Genomic DNA, 16,045 nt, shown 5'->3' on the forward strand with positions numbered 1-16,045 from the left:
CCTGCAAAATCAGGTAGTTCTTGCCCACATTGATCCATGGTAGCATTCAAACTTTACCAAAACAATACTTGAGACTCCTCGTCCTCCTCTTTTGCTTCACAAATTGCAATAACCTGCAACACTCGCATTCTGGATAAATATGATGTAAATGTTAGGACAAACCTTTTGAAGGATCATACACGGAACATGACATTGTTGCCCATCCATCTATCCTATGTGTATGATCAAAGTGAACCCAAGCATTCCTCAAGTCCCCTTGCCCAGTTCATCTCATTCGGTTTACTAGATCCACACCTGATGCAGGACCTTTTGTAGACATCTTGAAAAGGTAACATTTTTCTCTTCCATTGCCTTGTCCTGGGAATCTACTGCCATGGAAAAAGGGAAACATACAATGTCGTTGTAGTTGCAAAATATTGTCATATCCTTCACCCATCTGAACAGATTGCTTCGCCTTTTCTTTGGTTATTAGACCTTTAAATCTACATGCAGTATCCATATTAATGTGAATGACATAACATACCAAAAAAAGAAACATAAGACACATGAATCCATGCATACCCGTTGCTTTGCACTAGTGGCATCATCTCCTCTAGAAAACCAAGTAAATCTCGATCAGTTGTGACTTCTTCACCCTCTCTCGTTAAAGATTCAAACAACATTTGTCGAGCTACTAGCATTTGTATTTTTCGTGGTCCACCTTTCTCTATTTTAAGAACTGTGCTAGCCAAGTTCTGCACTTTTGCTATATTGTCTCTTGATGTGCCTGGTTGAAGACTATGCTCATGATTGCCAATATGAAGTACCATTCGAGTCATACTCTCATCCAAAGGGAAAACATAATAGATCATAGCCTTGCATACATCAATGCATGTCACGGTTTTTTGGCAATATTGACAGTAAATTTTTTATTTACCCTAACCGGCAAGATATCCTTGCTTACCTGCCTATCCAAGTGACCATGAAAACAGTTGTCATTGAACTTCTTCTCATTCATGTAAAATGGACAAGAGAGGCGGTGACATTGTAGATTCCCAAGGCAATAACTTACCCTCACTATACAAGCTATTGTCATATTTTTTTGGGATGGTCGTGTCCAGAGATGACTATCGTGTTTTTGCTCCATCCCTTCCATTGTCTTCATTTTCCCAAAAGTTGCAGGAAACTCAAAACACAAACAACCATTATAGGTGGTGGGAAGTTTAGCTACCTATAGAGGATTGCCGCACATATTTAACAGCTTCTTAAGTCAAGGTGCCCCTTCTCCATTTTGTATCCAATGAACAATTGACATAGATGGCCTACCTTCCATTTCTTCCTATTCACCATCAAGTTGCAATACTTCCACACACGCTTCTCCATCTGCAGGTCTTATATCATCTAACTTTGTTGTTGTGTCCTTTGTGCAGTTTATCTCCAAGCTCTCGCTGTCCGATACATAAACACACTATGTGGTGTGCAATAATAGATATTTGGTTGACAAAGAACCATCAATCAGGTAGTTTTCATTGCCTTTGTGGTCACAATGTGGAGTCATAGAAAGCTCAAACGAACTATCGTCTTCTTGAATAATTGCATGTAGTCCCTGAAAAACAAATGAAGGAGGTAACAAACTTTGAAGATAGTGAGGGCTTAGCAATATGTTACCATTGTGCAATAGAATATCAAGTGTGACAGTGTCACCAGCAATGTGCCAAGTGAGCAACACAGAGCTTGGAGCACTCATGAGAGCTATGGAGTAACACACTGTAGCTATGGAGCACCAAAGAGATATGGAGCAACACAGAGCTATGGAGCTAAGAGAGGAACAAAAATGAATGTAGTTCACATAATGCAATAAGTGTGATTGTGTGACATGAATAAAATGTAATGGACATTAATTGTGTAGCCGTCACCACAGAGAGAGAATGATTCACTAAATTGTTTTCTCTTTTTTATTTGAGAACTTTATGGAGCATATAATTTTTTCATTCATTTTTAATTGTTTAAGAGTGCTTACGTGCAAACACACACACAAACACAAAAAATAGTTCACGACGGTAGGGTCACCTTGTGGGTTTTAAAAAAGTTTTTGTTTAATCTAGGAATTTTTTTATTCATTTTGAGATTAGTCATAAGAAAGACCTTGTAATTCGTGAAAATTTCCAAAAATACCCTTGTAATTCATGAAAGTTTTAAAAAATATGAATGGCATTTTGGCCTTGGGAATTTTTTGGATAGTATAGTCTATGAGCAATAGAAAGCTATTTTTAACAAAATTTTCTCCTTGGTTACAAGCGTAGAAGATCTCCAAACTTTGATTATCAGGAGTTTATTTTTACCTTTTGTCGCATAATGGATTCAAAATTTGCAAACATGGCAATTCATAAAATATGGGTGTCATGTAGCCTATAAAGGTGCTCGTGGAGCTTAACCGGGCATCCAAAGCATTCATTGAAGAGTGGATTGCGGTGTGTGTCCAAGGTCGTAGTGCCTCTGGGCAGTTGGGCTTTTATGGACACATAGGCCATCACTATACAACTAGGCATTAAAATGTTATCCTCGTCATACAATGCATATCATGTATGGTGCATAGTGCCCTCTCTAGCCCTATGTAGTTGGCTGGTGAACTTGAGCTCATTGCCTTCTCATTTGGTCATGGTGCAATCCATGGTGATGTTACAACTGTGTGATAATGGGCAAGAAAACTCCGGGCAACATTATATTATATGTGCATGCATGAGGTAAAAGTCTTTAGTCATAAAATTTGGAAGGAAACTTGTCCGAACTCCATAGTCAAGAAATCGAGAGCAAATCCTTTTCTAAACCTATCAGCTTCCTTCTCCCACAAAGCAAAGCTTTAAGTAGTTATAAATACTTTGAATGTAGTTATTGAGTCAAAATTATATAAAACATAGGACTTGTTAAGCTCTCCAATCATCCGCTTGTAAGCGGATGATTAGAGAGCTCAAACACCTACTATGTTTAAGTACTTATAGAAAATAGTGCCTTGAAATTTTAGTTTTTGTATCACAATTATTGGACTTGTTAAGCTCTCCAATCATCCACTTGCAAGCGGATAATTAGAGAGCTCAAACATCTACTATACACTAAGTACTTATGTAAAATAGTACCTTGAAATAATGATTTCAAGACTATTATTATCTTGAAAAAAAGATTAGTTTGTGTGGCTATTTTAAACTATTGTATTAAAATTAGATAAAACAGAAAAGTTTTTGAGCTCTCTGATTATCTGCGTGCAAGCGAATGATATGAGAGCTCAAACACTTACTCTACACTAAGCTTTCAATTTCATTGTTTTGTAGAAATTTTGTGTAGAAGCAAAATAGACTCTGTCCATTTTTTTAGTTTTTTATACTTCAAATATTTTTTTGGTTTTGCCAAACATCTAACTTTTGAATATTTTATGATTTTTATAGTGTATTTAATGGCGCCCAAGAGAAAGAACACAAAAAGAAAGATCCATGTCTCTCAACATAATAGCCGTGATGTGAACATGAAGTTGCGTTCAAGATGTATTTCTAAAAGAATGATAGAACAAGAAGCATCATCACGTGTACGTCCTTTAGACACTACCCCTAAAAAGAAAAAACACATACGTGACAAAAAATATGTTTTCATTGATGATGAAGCCGAGGATTCTAATCATATAGAAGGTATGTATAACCCATTTCCATGGTTTATAGCATTGACTACTTTTACTTTTGTTATTTTTACGATATAGGTTTTTTTTGTTTCCTTTTGTAGAGGCTAATTTGGATGAAGAAGGTCTTGATGAAAATGAAGAGGTGAATAATGACAGTGATCATGGGAGAGAGGATGATGGTAAAGAGAAGAAACATTCAAGACAATTGGGCAAACAAGTTTCTCTTGGCTTGATGAATGATGTGTTGAGTCAGTTTTATGTGAAGAAAAGGACTACGCCTCCTCCTATTCCTCTATGTAAATTGGTGGCTCATGAAGCAGTTAGATTTGCCATCGATGATGCACAATGGTTGATATCTTCTTTTGACTCATCTGCTTATCTTGAAACTATGGGTCATTTTCTTATTTCCGTGGAGGGTGCTAGAGGAGAGATAATGCGAGTGACAACAAGCAACCTTGAAGAGTGGGGACATGTATGGTGTCAAAAGAATGATGAGTTTTAGAGATCTCTTGGAAAGAGTGGAATGACCTAAAGGGTAAGAAATTGGGATGGTAACCACAGGTTGAAGACGTGATATTTGTCAACAAAATTCATACAAAAAAATAATGGAATCCATTTCACAAGAAGAACCAAAGAAAAAAAAATTAGATGGCCCTGGTGGGATTGGGAAAACATATTTGTACAATTATATTTTGAAACGACTACGAGGGCATGGAAAATTTGCATTGGCTTGTGCTTCATCTAGAATTGCAGCATTACTATTGTCAAAAGGAAGAATGGCTCATTCGCGTTTCAAAATTCCATTGGATTTGACTCCAACAAGTACTTGCAATATAAAAATAAATAGTGCACTAGCAACTTGATTCGAAAGATGAGTTTAGTTATTTGGAATGAAGCTCCAATGACTCATAGATTTGCATTTGAAGCACTTGATAGGACTTTTAAAGATCTAATGTCAAGTAACAAACCTTTCGGAGGAAAGACTGTTCTTTTAGGTGGAGATTTTCGACATACATTGCTAGTTGTACCAAAAGGAAGTAGAACAGATATTGTCAATGCATCACTATGCAGATCTCCATTATGGAATAATATAGAGATTCTAAAGCTAAGAGAAAACATGAGGCTAAAGCAAGATACCAATTTACAAAATAAACAATATGTAGAATGGATTCTTCCTATTGGTAATGCAAAAATAGACAACATTGATCAATCAACAATCAAAACTGATGAAAAAATGTTGATTGAAAAGAATAATCAAAGAAAGCTAATTTCTTGGCTATATAAAGGTAAAAATAATATTCAAATGGTTTAAAACATTATCATTTAAAAAAATACTCATAATTCAACTACATAGCAATCATTTTTTTCTATTCAATAGGTGTAAATAATGTAGAAAATTTTCAAGAGTTCTTCAAGGAGAGAGCTATTCTTGTGCCAAGAAATGATGAAGTTCATAAAGTAAATTTGATAGTCTATGGATTTCATGGAAGGAGATATAATGGAATATCTTAATGCAGATTCAATATCAAAACAAAATGAGAATACAAACCTTATCACAACTGAGTATCTCAATAGTTTAAATCTTGGAGGAGGATATCCACCTCATAAAATGCATTTGAAAAAGAATGAACCTATAATATTATTGAGAAATATAAATCCCCGAAGAGGTTTATGCAATGGAACGCGCAGGATCTATAAAAATTTCTTCAAAAAAGTTATTGAAGCTGAAATCGTTCCAGGAACTCACATTGGAGACATATTTTTTTTACCAAGACTAAAGTTCATTCCAAATTCAATGACTTTATCATTTGAAATGAGAAGAAGGAAATTTCCTATACAAGTGGCTTTTGCAATGATGATCAATAAATCCCAAGGACAAAGTATATTGAAGTTGGGAATATATTTATCAACACCACTATTTAGCCATGAACAACTATATGTTGCATTATCAAGAGAAAATTCTTCAAAATCCATAAGAATTGGCTTGGGAATTGACAAAGAATATACCAAGAAAGACACAACCAATGTTGTCTATGAAGAAATATTGGAGTTAACAAATAAACGAAACTAAAAGAGGTATAAATTTTTTTTTGATATCCATTTAAAATTAAAAATATTAAACATACTAAACCAAAAAAATACCAAAATAAAAATTGAACATAAAAAGCATTAAAAGAAATTTCATGAATTGCATGATAATTTTAATCAATGCTAATTTCAATCAATGTTAATAGGGAATGAACTACATATTGTCAAGCTCAGATTTCAAGGAATTGTGACTTGAGATGAGAAGCATAAAGCAATCATTTCCCTCAAAAAAAATCAACTATACTTGCAAGGAGAAAGCATGGCGTTATGTAGAACTTGAATATAAAAGCAATTCATCTTGATACATATACTCTAAAGCTGTTCAAATTTTATTTTGTTTTGTAGTGCTATATATATGTCAAAGTTTGATACTTTTGAAAGCACAACATAAATCATTATCCCAAATTATATGCTAGCTTTTACTATTCAGTCTAGCACAATCGTAAAACATCAATTCTCTCTCTCTCTCTCTCTCTCTCTCTCTCTCTCTCTCTCTCTCTCTCTTGTCATTTCCCTCTTGAATAACAGGTCTTGAGTTCAACTCTCCTCATCGGATAGATCTTTAAGGTCTCTTGGGATAGTTTCCTACGACGTTAGAATTCTCTTCTTCTTGGGTGTGTTGTGTGTGTGTGGGTGCTAATAAGAAGAGGAAAATGGTACAACCTTTTTATCACCCAAGTGTGGTAGATTGGTTATGCCATTTCCCTCTTGAATAGCAGGTCTTGAGTTCAGCTCTCCTCGTCAGATAGATCTTTAAGGTCTCTTGGGATAGTTTCATACGGCGTTAAAATTCTCTTCTTCTTCTTCTTCTTCATGCTTAAACCTACTAGAAGATCCAATAACGCACATAACCCATCTTTCCAATATCGTAAGCTTAGCAAAAATATATAGGCCCAAGGACAAGATGACATGCATACAATCCAAAGGTAACCATGATTGCAGGCATTTTTTGGCAAGTAAAGGTAACTAACAACTCACAGCCAAAAAACAGTGATAAGACATCCCATGTGGCATACATGAAAAAAGACCCTTGATCAAGTGATGAGAGGACAAAAAAAGGGCCAGAAAAGAGCCAAAACATATTGAAATACTCTGAAAACCAAAAACGTGTGCAACTCAGGCTTTGACGCAACGAGAGATATTGAGAATTAAGTCGATACACCACGATCAAATGACCACCTCCAAATGCCACTTCAAAGCAAGAATGACAACATCCAAAGAGCTAAGTTGCGGCAAATGTCCCTTTGTAAATTCTCAACAATGCTCTTTGCCCCACGGTTTTGATGCAAGTAGCCGGAGACCACCATAGGCACTACAAATTCCTTGGTACTTTGAAGAATATGGCAAGGGCATGTGACAAGGTAAACCACCTCTAAAATCACTTTCAAGCCTCATGTTGAACAATGCCCAACTAAACTTTTGCACTGCAAAATAGTCCATGTCATCTCTTACAGCAAGGCATGCAAATCATGATAGCCATGCTTTGTAATTGGGTTACATAGCTTCAAAGAGCTGGTCAATATCATCCTACTCAAATCCCCTGAAGTAATTTACATTGTTTTAAGTACCTAGGAGAAGCAAACACAAGAATCAAGTTGTTGAAGAGGGTAGGACGCTCAATGGAAGCCAAGCAATTACATAGCTTGCGCATGATCAAGCGACCAATGTAGATAATGCGAGAGGTGATTTGGAGCTATTTAAGGATGGCCAACAATTCGTATGTAATATCCGGGAAGGATCGTGTTGTCGAACAAGACGAGCCTGTAGTCAGTTGTTGAGAGAGAGAGAGAGAGAGAGAGAGAGAGAGAGAGAGAGAGAGAGAGAGATCGCCAGCTTGCCTACATTTTCCAACATATGTTCCCTTATAACCTGTCGTAACCTTTGGGTTAGGCCAAGGTGTTGACATGAGGGCTACTCTCTAGATGCAACCACCTATGCTTGCCATTTGAATACATGCCACACTATGTAAATTGACATGGTTTTTTTTAATCAATTGTGGTGTAGTTTCAGAAGCACAAAAATTTTATTTGGCTTCTCTTTCTTTTTAAAATCACTCATAGCCTCCCATAAATCAAAAAAATTCTTTGGCTTCTCTTTCCTTTTCGTAGAAGTTTGTATCCTCTTAAAAAATAGAGGCACTTATTCTGTAATTCTAGACTTTGAAGGAAGGCCCACTTCAATGGGGTGCTCAAAATAATGATCCTCAACGACGTACTCTATATAGCTTGGCATTGTTGCCTCTTTACTAAACCTTGTGTAATTTACTTTTGACAAAGATTCACCCCCTTGAGATCTAGTGGCAACCCCTTGAGATCTAGTGGCTTCTAAGAATTTCTTGTTTCCTTGCGCCATTGCTGCTAAGTTTGTAGAGACACTAGGCTGTTCATCTAACTTTTGGCTTTCTTTTACATTGCACCATACATGGATTTTTAGAGAGAGAGAGAGAGAGAGAGAGAGAGAGAGAGAGAGAGAGAGAGAGAGAAAAAGAAAGAAAGAAAGAAGTTAAGCATTAAGCCTTTTTCTAGCCAATAAAAGGCCTAGTTCAAATTGGTAACAAACCAAAGTTTCCCAAAGAAAGAGATATACTCACTGTGAACAAAAATTAGTTTAAACATTCAAAGAAAACATTGAGCTTTCCAAAAATCTCAAATTCTTAGAAAAACAGTTATATAGTAGTTACGCGTACTTAAGAAAGAGCATATTTCAAATAAAACTCATTTTTAAGAATTCTATGAATTGATGGAGTAGGGCCCCCAATCTCAGAAATATAGAAATTCTTTCAAAACATTTCAAATGCATAAGTTAAGGGTAAGAATAGGGAACGAAAAGTCCCAAGAAAATGAAAAGCCCATTAAAATGAAAAATCAAAAGACATTTCATCTCCATATAAAAGAAGTGGTCGAGTATATTTCTTCTCCATTACCTTTCTTTTAGCATTTCCTTCTCTTTAGAATTTTCTTGCACTATGCAGGTAGAGATTCTTTACGCTATGTAAGGTCGGTGAAATCATATCGGTAGGACTCCGCTATGTAGGTTTAGTGTAATCCCACCATTTGTCGATGGGGGATAACGCTAAACCTAGGTTTTTTTTGGAATTTTTGAGTTTTTATCTTTTAAATTTTTTTGAAGCCATTAAGTTAAGAATACTTATTGATTTTTAATTTTGATGGAGAGTATTCTTTCAAAAGCTATAAATGTTTTTTAAAAATTTAAAAAGAAGATACTTTATGATGTACATTCACATGATGTATTTTCCCCATTGAGGATAATGTCAAGATTTTGAAGTAGAAAGCATGTAACAAATATAGATATACTTTTGTATCACAACTCTAAAAATTGGGATAGTTTGATTGAAGAGAGTATCTTAAGTGTTTCAATGGCTCATAGGGAACTTTTCATAAGTGTTGGTGTGGGTGGGTGCGCGCGCGCGCGTGTGTGTGTGTGTGTGTGTGTGTGTGAGAGAGAGAGAGAGAGAGAGAGGGGGGGGGGGGGGGGGGGGGAGAAGAAGAGGATAGACAGACAAAGACCGAGAAAGTGAGGGACAATGAAGGTCTCCTAAAAATGATAAATACAAGTGGTCAAGAATATGTAGGCTAAAGAGGTAGTGCATCTTTACTTGGCTATGTTAAACACGTCCCTGAGAATCACATGGAAATACAAATATATAGTTTAATGGTTTGGCGATTTTTTTTGCTTCATTTTGTGCCTTTTATTAGAGAAACTTAAAAGGCTTCCAAAAGGAAACACAAATACTTTGAAATATTGCAATATTCTCTATTTATGTGCTCGTATATTTGCAATTTTTGTGTTCAATTTTTCTTGCTTGTAATCACTCAATCTTTCAATTTGATCTTAATTTTCTCATTTTCAATTTTTGTAAGGATATTATTTTACTTTACCATAAAGTAAACCGTGCTAAATGAGTATGTCAAACTAATGTTTGACCCAACCAAATTCTCAAAATCATTCAGTTGTATCATCTCTAACGGCATTTATGGGTTTACTTCTTTTCTAGCTATTGCACATAATAGAACCCATAAAACCCAATAGAATAAATAATTTGCTTCTATTTGTTGATGAAACTCGCCATTAGGTCTCCCCAATCTCGAAAAAATTAAAAGTCTTTCAAAACATATTAAGTGCATAAGTGAAGGGTGAGTTTAGAAAATGAAAAGACAGATGAAAGTGAAAAGTCAAAAGACATACGAAGGTGGAAAGTCAAAAACCTTTTGTGTCGATAGAAAGACTTCACATTGTAGATTTGTGTCTCTCTTCTCCTTTATTTTTCTTTTAGCCTTTTCTTCCCTTTAAAGTGTCCTTGTACTCTCTCTCTCTCTCTCTCTCTCTCACAATGTTGTATCCGTCATTCTCACATCCAACTAATAATGCTGCAAACCTACATGCTTCGTCATTGCCCGTTTTGCTGCATGCTATAGACTAGTGGGAACCTTTAAATTAAGAATATCTTTGAATTTTTTTGAAGCCGTTAGGAATAGCTTTTTTTTTTTTTATGTAAAGCTTTAGCCCATCAATTCATTGAGCTTATTTAAAAACCATAAAGCTTCATCCTCTCATGGTACTCCCAGTTATCGATCACTCTACTATATTGTGTTATATATCCTCATATTCCTCTATGGAGGTACAACAATTATTACCGAGTCCCTATCAAGTTGTAAAGGAGTTGAACACTACCGTTTTCTTGGTAAGACCAACTCATAATTCCCATAACGTGCAAGGGTAACTTAGAACATTTTCAGAAGATTGGCTTCCATACATGGCAAGCCAAGGTAAAGGGTTACCGATGAGTTAAATTTGTGGAGAATTGTCAATCCACTACCATGAGTGCAAGATACAATGGCCACAAGAGGAGCAACTACCCAACAACAAGCAAACAAGCTTTGAGGATAAACCTCACGTCGTATAATGGCAACATCATCCAGTACTTGATGAAGTTAAACCCTTAAAGCATACAAGATTTAGGAGGAGCTATTTGAAGCCAAGGCCAAGTATTCCAAGGTGTCTTTGAAGATGCAATTCTTCTTACCATGGAGAGTGGAGATGAACCTCACGTCGTATAATGGAAACATCATCCAGTACTCGATGAAGTTAAACCATTGAAGCATACAAGATTTAGGAGGAGCTATTTGAAGCCACGGCCGAGTATTCCAAGGTGTCTTTGAAGATGCAATTCTTCTTACCATGGAGAGTGGAGAAGAAGCCTCAGACTCGGTTCATATACTCAAAAACCTACACACAAAGTTGGTCAACATCGAGCCTCAAGTTGATGAAATGATAAGGCTACCAACTTCTCAAAGCCCTCCCCTCAAGTGTACAAAGGAAGATCAAAGGACCACAAAAGGGGCGCCATGGAGGTGCCCTTGCACCTACTTTAGACTAGAGGTCCAAGTGCATTCATTTTGGTAAGTCCATTCATCTTTCTAAGGGCTATCTTAATGCCAACCCTTGCATCATCTTACTTTGCTACTCATACGATAACGTGTTGAAAGCTAGAGTCTACTCCTTTTGAGGATATTAGAACTTAGCGGTTCAATAAGTTGGCCCATTCTTGCAAATACCCATCAATGATAAAAATATGACTCGATCATCTTCAACACTTCATATAGAAGGAGTTATCTTACAATTACGTGAGAAGAACTTGGACAATTGGGGGCTTAGTAGGACAACATGCTGTGGGATGACAAAATGCCGACTCCGCGATGGTTGCTAGGATGTGAGACGCATTCTTTGTGAGACATACATGTCTCTACAAGAAATGAATTTTTGAAGTGATTGATAAGGGGCACTAGTACTAGTGTGTATTTCCTAATCCTAATAATAAATAACAGGAGTTCTTTCGATTGCCTGGATTCTCCTATACACCGCATTAAACATGGGTTTGTTCCAGATGTCTACAATAATATAGGTTGTCACTCTGCTAAGGGCAGAGTGAGACAAAGAGGTGCTATTTGTGATTGTGGTTGTCTCTAACTCCATACGCATTTAATTTTCCTTTGTAAAGAGGAGATGGGGCCGACAGTGAGGGCAGTAAGGGGCTAGTTGGGCATGAAGGGCCAGAAAGAAAAGTTGTTCATGTGGTAGAACAAGTCTCACCCAAAAGCTACAGCAACATGCAACACACCGGCGGGGGAGCAAACCATTAACCAAGAAGAATTGCTTGTTTGACGACAACCTCCACTTTAGTAAGCAAAGAACATTAGTCTTAAATGAGGAGTCTAGGTTAAATGTGGTATCAACATGTCATAGCAAGTATGGTAACATGCCATACAGCACATCATGTCTAGCAAGTATGACTTAACACACTCAACGCATGCATATGTCTTGCTTGTCGTCTCACCATCCAATTGTAAGGGCTTATGTGTCTTGAGTGGTCTATTGTATGCCTTTTGTAAGCAGCTTCAAGGGTAGAACATATCAATCAGTCCACTCTTCGCCTTGTGGTGGTGGTATGTGTGTCAAGATTACTCATTCATAGTAAAGGAAATATACCTAAATCAAGACAAGTGAGCCAAATCGAACCTATAAATCAATTTTTGCCCATGTCATAGCTCTACATAAACCACTCTACCCTTTGACACATATTCACCTGTAATTTAGGCGGTCTTAACAATCTATTTCCTCCTACGTTTGTAATTTAGGCATGATCATGCATCGTCTCTAAAATCGAAGTGCGTTCTCTTCTCTCATTTCTCTCGAGATCCTTTCTGCATCCTACCTCCTGTGAACGTCCTTCCCATATATTAGCCTGTTTTCCAAGTGCACCCACATAAGGTCTTCTATCTCAATATCCTTGTTGCCTTGTTCATCACAAATCACTCTCTACAGAGACCCCTTGCTGCCTTCGTACCAATGATTTCAAATTTGCTAAGGCATAGGCTTGAGCTTCATTGGACATGCATCCATTCGTTTGCACCATCGCTTAAACGTCACCTAATGCTTTGATACCAAGTGTCATGACAAGATATCTTATCCAGTCCATTATGATGATCTAGCAACCCTACCTAGAAATCTCATCATGGATTTGCTTTCCCTTGTCCATGGTTCCATCAAAACACATGCTTTGAGATAAATGCAAGGTTTCAAAATGTTTGGAAAACAAGTATCTTGGAAACTAGGCTCATGAGAATACATGGCATACATGTCCACAAGGGTATTACCCAAGTCCCAAAATGAATCAGGTTCCAACATCGCTTGCCTAAAAAATCATTCATGGATTTGCATTCCTCTATCTAGGGCTTTAATCACAGGACATGCATGATACTCATTGGAAATGGCATTTGGAAGCATGCCCTCCCTTTGCATTTGTTCAAGCCATTCTAGAGCCACTTGATCTTCGACAACTTTGAGCAAATCCAATGGTTGGCTCGTTCTAGGAGACGACGTTGCAATAAGGCTTCTAGGAGACGACATTGCAAGAAGGGAGCTGCTTTAGGAGACTTTGCAGCTAAGAAAGAGCACCGCACTTGACATGTGTATCCACAAGAGCATACCCAGTATAATATGATTCTCCAGCAATGACCACCTCAAGATCTCATCATGGATATGCATTTTCTTTTTTTTTTTGGGCAGAAAAAGTGGTTGTATAATATGTACAAAGAGACCTCTAGGGATCCTATCACCCAGAGGACATACATGACGGAAGTACAAGATGTGTGCTATGGATACATGAAGGTGGCATTGTAGGAGGATTTCAAAATAAACCAATGAGGAGGTTCATAATTCCATGTGATGTGGCCATGATCCAAGAAAAGGGCTGAAGATCTCGCCCCTTGTCAATGGCTCCAACCACATAACATGCATTGAGGATGCAAGAATAGGTCACTCCATTTGCACCTTATTACAAGAATGCTCACGATTGATCTATTCAAAACAATCCAGAGTTTGTTGGCCTCACCCAGTTTGCACATGTCCTGTTAAAGGTTCAACAAGACGACGACATGAAAAGGGAGCTCCTCTAGACCACTTGCGCTGGTGAAGAGCAGCACCCTTGACAAATATATTCATAAGGTAGAACATGATGTCCGACCACCTCTGTAAAAATCTCATCATGGATTTTCTTTCCTCTTTGGATCCAATCATACCACGAGTATTTTAGGAAACGCACATAGGGCATACATGTGCACAAGAACATTACCCAAAATATCATCATGCTCCAGCAACCCTAGCCTCCAAATCTCCTAATGGATTTCTCTTTCTAAGGCTCCAATCCCAGCTTCCGCTCTCAAGATGCAAACATACATAATAAGATGCCCTCCATGTGTATTTCTTTGATACATTCTACCAATTGCAGACCTTGCCAATATTGAGCATATCCTTCAATCAAAGCAATCCAGAAGAAGACACTCATAGGAAGTCTAGCACATTTTGCTGCTGAGGAAGAGCACCACCTGGCAGAAGAACACTATAGAGCTCAACGTGATGCTCCAGCAACCCTCGCCTCGAAATCGTGGTATTCCTTCACCTCTAGAAAGGCTCCCATCGTAGTGCCACCTTTGAGGAAACAAGCATAGGCCCTCATGCTCAATCTGTCCAAAACAATCAAGAGCTTGTAGGCCTTGCCTAGTTTTAGTATATCATCTTACTAGAAAACAATGAGCCAGGCTTGTCAAGGACAATCTCATCTTGATACATCAAAAACGCCCTACACGAGTGACCATGCATCTGCCCACAAATATGTACATGAATCTGAACCCAAGCCACGAAGCTAGTTGCGACCTTTCAGAAAGGAGGCACATCTGCATCTGCCATCATATCCCTATCTGGTTCGAAACATTCTGCAGCTCCTGTACAACATTTTGTGGCTAAGGAGAGCACCACACATTAGGCATACAAATTTGAGCATGACCCAGTACAACATGATGCTCCAGCAACCCTTGCCTTGAATTCGCATCATGCATCTGTTTTCCCTTGTAGATGGATCCAATCACAGCACAGGCATAGGTCACTTCACTTACAAAAACGTCCCTTCCTGCATCTGTTTAAATTTCTTCAAAAGCACGTTGGCCTTGCCTGGTGGTATTATTTGAGCATCCCAGGAGTCAACGTTGTCAGCCTTGCTAGAACATTTCTACCCGGTAAAGAACACCACAGCTGGCATAGCTACTCATGAGAGCATTACCCGGCACAAGATGATGCTCCAACAACCCCTGCGGCAAACACTCATCAACACAGGCATTTAGGATGCACACATAGGTCACTTTAGTTGGACAGATGATCTCTCACTGCATCTGTCCAAAGCAGACCAAAGCTTGTTGGATTGCCCACTCTGAGCATATCCTCCTATCAGAGCGATCCATAAGGAGATGACTAAAGCTTTTCTAGGACACTTCAGGTCCAGCAAAGACCACCACACTTGGCATATATGTCCATGAGAGTATTACCGTGTAGTATCTTTGAGAGGTGTGTACATAGGGCTCACTTTTATTGAAAATAGTTCCTATCCCCAGCACAGCATGATGCTCCAACATTATCAAAATCTCATCAAGTATCTGCTGTGTCACAAACTGATGATGGGGCATGACCAACCAACTGGACAGAGCACTGTATAGTGCCAGGATTCGCGTTGCGAGTCACAGCCGAAAACAAATCAGGATTAGCCACGAGAAAAGCGAGCAGCTGTACGGTGCTGAAATGGCACCTGCTTTCTGGCACAGTTATTGCAAGCATTGACTTTTTGAAATACTGGAGCTTTTGGGCTTGATTTTCATTACTTTTTCTTTTGGGCATGACCCCTTTATGAATGGGCCTAGGATGAAGAGGTTGAGCGAGAGGATGCTCGGCCCGAGGCACCTGCAGGGCATGTTCCCAATTTGGAACCTGACCCAGAGATAGATCCTGCTCGTGCCAACCGACAACGACAATGAGAGGTTCAGATTTATATGGATCGACTTCTTGCTTTTGCCAACAATCCTCTCTACACCAAGCACATACGGACTCGGCCAATGACTAGAGTGTACAAGAAGTGGTAGAATAAATATATAGAACCCTAAATCCAGGATGCCAACGAAAGTCAAAGCAAAGACAAAGCCGACGTCCTCTACAAACAAGGGTCAAACTCTTCCATCATTCTAGAGGATTTACAAAGAGAGATCCAATGCCACGTGTACCAACAATTGGACAGTTTGGGCAACCTTCCGATTCACTCGTGCCGTGAGTCGAAATCTTTTCCACGTATTTTAGGAAAAAAATTTGCTTTTCCAACATGGCGGCCAGGGATGCTCGTCCCGATGCATTCAGTTCTCGGGGTTTCGAAAGGGTGCCTTTGGGAAACCCCATACAGATGTAATCGACTTC

At 38.2% G+C, this 16,045-nt stretch overlaps 1 pseudogene; it reads right to left on the bottom strand.

Annotated features, from left to right (window-relative positions):
• Positions 1–6,901: 6,901 nt before the first annotated feature.
• LOC147466044 (putative esterase D14L) lies at positions 6,902–15,270 on the bottom strand (annotated as a pseudogene).
• Between the last annotated feature and the right edge of the window lie 775 nt (positions 15,271–16,045).

The sequence above is a fragment of the Adiantum capillus-veneris genome, chromosome 1, assembly GCF_014529385.1.
Source record: "Adiantum capillus-veneris isolate H3 chromosome 1, ASM1452938v2, whole genome shotgun sequence".
Taxonomy (NCBI): Eukaryota; Viridiplantae; Streptophyta; class Polypodiopsida; order Polypodiales; family Pteridaceae; genus Adiantum; species Adiantum capillus-veneris.